Consider the following 7,392-nt stretch of genomic DNA (forward strand, 5'->3'; position numbering starts at 1 on the left):
AACAGTCACTTGCAACGCAAACAGAGTCACTGGCAGTGCAATGCAAACAGAGTCACTTGCAATACAAACAGAGTCACTGTCAGTGCAATACAAACAGAGTCACTGTCAGTGCAATACAATACAGAGTCACTGTCAGTGCAATACAATACAGAGTCACTGTCAGTGCAATACAATACAGAGTCACTGGCAATGCAATACAATACAGAGTCACTGGCAATGCAATACAATACAGAGTCACTGGCAATGCAATACAAACAGAGTCACTTGCAATACAATACAAACAGAGTCACAGGCAATACAAACAGAGTCACAGGCAATACAATACAAACAGAGTCACAGGCAATACAATACAAACAGAGTCACAGGCAATACAATACAAACACAGTCACTTGCAATACAATACAAACACAGTCACTTGCAATACAATACAAACACAGTCACATGCAATACAATACAGAGTCACTGGCAATGCAATACAATACAGAGTCACTGGCAATGCAATACAATACAGAGTCACTGGCAGTGCAATACAAACAGAGTCACAGGCAATACAATACAAACAGAGTCACAGGCAATACAATACAAACAGAGTCACAGGCAATACAATACAAACAGAGTCACAGGCAATACAATACAGAGTCACTGGCAATGCAATACAATACAGAGTCACTGGCAATGCAATACAATACAGAGTCACTGGCAATGCAATACAAGACAGAGTCACTGGCAATGCAATACAAGACAGAGTCACTGGCAATGCAATACAAGACAGAGTCACTGGCAATGCAATACAAGACAGAGTCACTGGCAATGCAATACAAACAGAGTCACTGGCAATACAAAACAAACATAGTCACTTGCAATACAAAACAAACATAGTCACTTGCAAGACAAACATAGTTCCAAGTCAATACAAACAAAACTGCTCACTAGACTAAGTGCCTAAGCTGTTAAGAGGACGCTCCAGAAGCTCGGGAAGCCGAGTGAAGAAAGCGATGACTGCCGGGTGACCGTGGCGATGCCTCCGGACGAAAGGCAACCTCGTCGGGTGAAAACGTCCGCTAGGCCACCGAGACTCAAAGACTGCTGACGACGCAAAACACGCTAGAATGCTGAACTGCCCTGCCCGGCAAATGCTCCAGCGAGACCGAGGGGAAACCCTCTCCCATTACTTCAGAGGGACCCATCCCACTAGGGCCCTCTCTTCTAAGCTAATGTGAAATTGCCTCCCACTTCCAAAGTTCTTTCCCCTGCACCCAAACACAAGCCCCAACACTTATCTTTTGGAAGACGAGCGGACAAAATCCATCCTCCAAGGACTTCGGCACTGCCGTATCCAAACTTAGGCTCCGCACCTCCTCTCAATACCTAAGACAACAAAGTACAAACTGTGAAAATTGTGTGACAGGAAACTAATCCCCAGGCTTTCCAAGCACCTCTGCCCCAACTCACCTCAGATACTGATTTGGCTCCACAGTCTACCCAGAGGGTACCTGCAAAAGGAAAAGGTACACATTTAGCATGCTGCTACACACCCCATGCCTATGGATCACCCCTAATGCCTAAAAGCCAACTTACCCGCTTGCCCCTAATCCTTGGCATGTGTAGGACAGTAGCAGCACCTGCAAAGACACAAAGAAAACAGCAGGCTGAGTCACTGAGAAAACACAATCACCGCAATCTAACAGAACTCAGTAATACATAAAGCTCAAGCTGATACCCACCAAGCCACTGGCATCCAGGACCAGGAAATCTTGCAAGTGGACCACCTAAAATGAAAGTAAATTAAACAGTGGATGTTAGAGTTACACCAGAAATTGAGACCTGAGCAATGACAGCAGCTTCCATCCACCAGTCAATGCTCACCTAGGCAGCTGGTCCTGGACTGCCAAGATCCCGCTTTACCTCCTAAAAATAAAAACAAAAAACAAGGCTGTAACATACTCACAATGTACACCCCCCCGGCAAAACCAAACTGGGACTGACTTAAACTCACACCCACCTGGCCGCTGCCAGCCTGAGCCACGACAACCTCACAAGCAGACCACCTGAAATAAAACAAAAATCAACAGTGGATGGTTAGACTTGAGCCAGAAATTCAGACGGGAGCAATAACAACTGCTTCTGTCCGCCGGTCGATGCTCACCTGGCGCGCTTCTCCTGGACTGCCAATATCCTGCATAAGCTCCTAAAAACAAAGACAAAGGTCAGGGCTGTATCAGAGCCACCATTTACACCTCCCCTGCAAAGACCGACCGGGACTGACCTTCTCGGGGGAACCGATGACACCCACAGGGGCTGCTCTGCCACAGGGTTAATCCATCTGCATCTGAAAGAAAGTTAGGACAAGAGTCAAAGGGCTGCAGGATAACTTGACAGCTCCACGCATCTTGGGTCAATCTACAGATCCCACCTAGAAGCCAATGCACCCTGCATTTCAAATTTGTCCTATTACCCCTACACCCAGCTGTGCTGCAGGGCAGAGCAGCTCCGGGCCAAATACACACCCACACCCGTGACACAAGACGCAACAAACAAAGGGACGCGACAGGGAAAGAAAACTCTCGATGAGAGGAATGACCCTGAGGACCGAGACAACTCAGGAGCAGATGACCGAGGTAAGCTGAAAGGAGAGCTGACCGGGCTCAGAGAAACCTGCAGGAAAAAAGATGCTAAGGGGATGAGTTATCCCAAGAACCGCAAAGATGGACGCTCGAGAATGCTCCGGTCACACTCTGCTACCTAGCTTTGCATTCTTACAAGTCCTAATCCACCGGAATGGATGCTGGTGGTGCTCGGCTGTCAGTACAGCTCAGAACAAGACCTAGAAAGACATTAGACTGGATGCTTCTGAAGAGAGATACGATGCCCATGCCTGCCCGAGCTCCCGAGTCGATGGTCCGAGGGCATCGGCACCTGGCCGAGGAACTGAGAGTCCTAAGAGGCTAAGAGGGATGCCAGGGTTTTTGGTAGGCCCCTTGAAGGGCTAAGGCAAAAGACATGAAACAAAGAGTGCGCAACAAACGAGGGACACGACAAGCACCGGGACTGCTCTGCCCTGCACACCTCAGTGGAGAGATCAAAAGGGAGACTTTCCCTGTAGGAAGCCTAAGGGGCCGCTGCCTGGACAACCCCAGCTCCAAACCCAACTCAAAAACCACTCCCGGTTGAAAGCCGACCCGGCCCCCCACTTTCGTCCCCTCCGTGGCTCGGAGCCCTCCACTTATCTCTCAGACATCTGGAGATGCAGAGTCCAGGCAGGTGAAAAGGAAGGCTGGCTCTCCCTCAGGGAAATTCCTGCTAACACCAGGCTGCTCACTCTTAATCAGCTGCAATAAAGAAAAGCAAACATCACTGTGTGATCTTAGCAGCACAGCACCCAAACCCCAACAATTCTGCTACTCACCATCTCTTGAGAACGCCCAGGCCCTCAAGCCCGCTGCCTCGGCCGTGCTTGGAGAGTCATGCCATCGTCCTGGGGTAGGCCTGGATTAAGAACACACAGGGGATTTGACAGTGCTGAAACTTGACAGGACCCTCTCTCCTCCCTGCCTCCCCAACTCCTCAGCTGTTATCAAAGCCTACCTGGAAAGCAGCTTCAAACAGAGAAATTGAGGCTTGATCACACAGTCCTGTAATGCTTCTGAAGGGCTCCCAAAAAAAGGTGCCCAAGTTCATGATCTCATGGCAGAGGGTACTTCAGCAGAAGAAGAGTGGACCACCTAAAACACAATAATAGAAGCTTAGAGGTGCACCAGAAATTGAGACCTGAGCGATTACAGCCACTTCCATCCACCAGTCAATGCTCACCTAGGCAGCTGGTCCTGGACTGCCAAGATCCCGCTTTACCTCCTAAAAATAAAAACAAAAAACAAGGCTGTAACATACTCACAATGTACACCTCCCCAGCAAAACCAAACTGGGACTGACTTAAACTCACACCCACCTGGCCGCTGCCAGCCTGAGCCACGACAACCTAACAAGCAGACCACCTGAAATAAAACAAAAATCAACAGTGGATGGTTAGACTTGAGCCAGAAATTCAGACGGGAGCAATAACAACTGCTTCTGTCCACCGGTCAATGCTCACCTGGCGCACTTCACCTGGACTGCCAATATCCTGCATAAGCTCCTAAAAACAAAGACAAAGGTCAGGGCTGTATCAGAGCCACCATTTACACCTCCCCTGCAAAGACCGACTCAGACTGACCTTCTCGGGGGAACCGATGACACCCACAGGGGCTGCTCTGCCACAGGGTTAATCCATCTGCATCTGAAAGAAAATTAGGACAAGAGTCAAAGGGCTGCAGGATAACTTGACAGCTCCACACATCTTGGGTCAATCTATAGATCCCACCTAGAAGCCAATGCACCCTGCATTTCAAATTTGTCCTATTACCCCTACACCCAGCTGTGCTACAGGGCAGAGCAGCTCCGGGCCAAATACACACCCACACCCGTGACACAAGACGCAACAAACAAAGGGACACGACAGGGAAAGAAAACTCTCGATGAGAGGAATGACCCTGAGGACCGAGAGAACTCGGGAGCAGATGACCGAGGTAAGCTGAAAGGAGAGCTGACCGGGCTCAGAGAAACCTGCAGGAAAAAAGATGCTAAGGGGATGAATTATCCCAAGAACCGCAAAGAAGGACACTCGAGAATGCTCCGGTCACACTCTGCTACCTAGCTTTGCATTCTTACAAGTCCTAATCCACCGGAATGGATGCTGGTGGTGCTCGGCTGTCAGTACAGCTCAGAACAAGACCTGGAAAGACATTGGACTGGATGCTTCTGAAGAGAGATACGATGCCCATGCCTGCCCGAGCTCCCGAGTCGATGGTCCGAGGGCATCGGCACCTGGCCGAGGAACTGAGAGTCCTAAGAGGCTAAGAGGGATGCCAGGGTTTTTGGTAGGCCCCTTGAAGGGCTAAGGCAAAAGACATGAAACAAAGAGTGCGCAACAAACGGGGGACACGACAAGCACCGGGACTGCTCTGCCCTGCACACCTCAGTGGTGAGATCAAAAGGGAGACTTTCCCTGTAGGAAGCCTAAGGGGCCGCTTCTTGGATGGCCCCGTCTCCAAACCCCCGCCTGGTGGAAAGCCAACCCGGCCCCCCGCTTTCATCCCCTCCATGGCTCGGAGCCCTCCACTTATCTTTCAGACATCTGGAGATGCAGAATCCTGGCAGGTGAAAAGGAAGGCCGCCTCTCCCTCAGGGAAATTCCTGCTAACACCAGGTTGCTCTCTCTTAGTCACCTGCAATAAAGAAAAGCAAACATCACTGTGTGGTCTTAGCACCGCATTGCCCAAAACCCAACAATTCTGCTACCCACCGCCTCTTGAGAACGCCCGGGTGCTCGGGCCCGCTGCCTCGGCCGTGCTTGGAGGGTGATGGCATCGTCAGGGCGTAGGTCTGGATTAAGAGCAGACAAGGGATTTGACATTGCTGATACTTGAGAGGACCCTCGCTCCTCCTGTCCTCCCTGCCTCCCCGACTCCTCGGCCGTTATCAAAGACTACCTGGAAAGCAGCTTCAAACGGAGAAATCGAGGCTTGATCACACAGTCCTGTAATGCTTCTGAAGGGCTCCAAAGAGAGGGACCCGGTCCATCACCACATTGGAGAAGGGACTTCAGCATAATGACAGCAGACTGCCTAAAACAGACAAAAATACAACCTTGGAGTTGCACCAGATATTGAGACCTGAGTGATAACAGCTGCTTCCATCCACCGGACAATGCTCACCTGGGCCACTTCACCTGGACTGCCAATATCCCTCTTTACCTCCTAAAAAAAAAGACAAAAAACAACGCTGTAACACAGTCATCATTTACACTGCCCCGGCAAAGGCAAACTGGGACTGACTTAAGCACACACCCTCTTGGCTGCTGGTATCCACGACCGGGACATTTCACAAGCGGGCCACCTAAAAATAAGAAAACAAACAGCAGATATTAGATTTTCACCAGAAACTGAGACCTGAGCAACAGCAACCGGTTCTGTCCGCAGATCAATGCTCACCTTGCACGCTTCACCTTCACCGCCAACATCCTGCTTTACCTCCTAAAAATAGAGACAAAGAAACAGGCAGTAACAAGGGCACCAATTACATTGCCCCTGCAAAGACAAACTGCAACTGACGTAAGCTGACACCTACCTGGCCGCTGGAATCCACAAACAGGACATCTCAAAACCAGACCACCCGAAAAAAAAAAAAAAAACCCAACAGTGGATGGTTAGAGTTGCACCAGAAATTGACACCGGAGAAATAACAACTGCTTCTGTTCACCGGTCCATGCTCACCTTGCCCGCTTCTTCTGGACTGCCAATATCCTGCATTAGCTCCTAAAAACAAAGACAAAGGTCAGGGCTGTAACAGAGCCACCATTTACACCTCCCCTGCAAAGACCGACTCAGACTGACCTTCTCGGGAGAACCGACTCCACCGATAGGGGCTGCTCTGCCACAGGTTTAATCAGTCTGCATCTGAAAGAAAGTTAGGACAAAACTCAAAGGGCGGAAGGATAACTTGACAGCACCAGGCATCTTGTGTCAATCTACAGATAGAACCTAGAAGCCAATAGACCCTGCACTTCAAATTTGTCCTATTACCCCTACACCCAGCTGTGCTACAGGGCAGGGCAGAGCAGCGCTGGGCCAAATACACACCCACACCCGTGACACAAGACGCAACAAACGAGGAGACGGGACAGGGAAAGAAAAAATCTCGAAGAGAGGAATGACCCTGAGGACCGAGAGAACTCGGGAGGAGATGATCGAGGTAAGACGGATGGAGAGCTGACCGGGCTCAGAGAAACCTGCAGGAAAAAAGATGCTAAGGGGATGAATTATCCCAAGAACCTCAAAGATGGACGCTTGAGAATGCTCCGGTCAGAATCCTCTCCCTAGCTTTGCATCCTTACAAGTCCTAATCCACCGGAATGGATCGTGGTGGTGCTTGGCTGTCAGTACAGCTCAGAACAAGACCTGAAAAGACAGTAAACTGGATGCTTCTGAAAATAAATACGATTCCCATGCTGGCCTGAGCTCCCGAGTCGATGGTTTGATGGTATCGGCGCCTGGCCGAGGAACTGAGGGACCGGAGATGCTAAAAATGATGCCGGGATTTTGATGGCCCCTTGAAAAGCCACAGAAAATGACATGAAATACAAGACACTCAAAAGACACAGAGTGCACAACAGACAACTGACAGGACATGCACCGGGACTGGACTGCCCTGCACCACAGCATTGGGATCAAAATTAATGCTTCCCCTTGACAGCTAACGGGATCGCTGAGTGGGGCTGGACGACGCTGCGCGCCGGACCGCACGATGCGGACGGGGACCGTTCTGCCTTGCGTGCCCCGTAGTTGCTATTGAAGTATA

At 50.1% G+C, this 7,392-nt stretch overlaps 4 long non-coding RNA genes across 4 annotated transcripts; all 4 read right to left on the bottom strand.

Annotated features, from left to right (window-relative positions):
• Positions 1-837: 837 nt before the first annotated feature.
• Positions 838-1,990, bottom strand: LOC136305469 (uncharacterized). The gene is made up of 5 exons (XR_010725344.1): positions 1,867-1,990; positions 1,725-1,769; positions 1,579-1,622; positions 1,453-1,493; positions 838-1,368 (listed from the first exon to the last, which is right to left on the bottom strand). It is a non-coding gene; the product is annotated as an uncharacterized lncRNA (long non-coding RNA).
• Positions 1,991-1,998: 8 nt separating this feature from the next.
• Positions 1,999-2,350, bottom strand: LOC136305470 (uncharacterized). The gene is made up of 3 exons (XR_010725345.1): positions 2,267-2,350; positions 2,147-2,188; positions 1,999-2,048 (listed from the first exon to the last, which is right to left on the bottom strand). It is a non-coding gene; the product is annotated as an uncharacterized lncRNA (long non-coding RNA).
• A 241-nt stretch (positions 2,351-2,591) lies between these two features.
• Positions 2,592-3,952, bottom strand: LOC136305471 (uncharacterized). The gene is made up of 4 exons (XR_010725346.1): positions 3,811-3,952; positions 3,586-3,722; positions 3,407-3,486; positions 2,592-3,329 (listed from the first exon to the last, which is right to left on the bottom strand). It is a non-coding gene; the product is annotated as an uncharacterized lncRNA (long non-coding RNA).
• Positions 3,953-5,158: 1,206 nt separating this feature from the next.
• On the bottom strand, positions 5,159-6,208 carry LOC136305465 (uncharacterized). The gene is made up of 7 exons (XR_010725340.1): positions 6,163-6,208; positions 6,027-6,068; positions 5,883-5,931; positions 5,751-5,792; positions 5,526-5,660; positions 5,339-5,418; positions 5,159-5,261 (listed from the first exon to the last, which is right to left on the bottom strand). It is a non-coding gene; the product is annotated as an uncharacterized lncRNA (long non-coding RNA).
• Between the last annotated feature and the right edge of the window lie 1,184 nt (positions 6,209-7,392).

The sequence above is a fragment of the Chamaea fasciata genome, unplaced genomic scaffold (assembly GCF_029207755.1).
Source record: "Chamaea fasciata isolate MVZ Bird 193981 ecotype frontalis unplaced genomic scaffold, bChaFas1.0.hap1 SCAF_430, whole genome shotgun sequence".
In the NCBI taxonomy this organism is placed as follows: domain Eukaryota; kingdom Metazoa; phylum Chordata; class Aves; order Passeriformes; family Sylviidae; genus Chamaea; species Chamaea fasciata.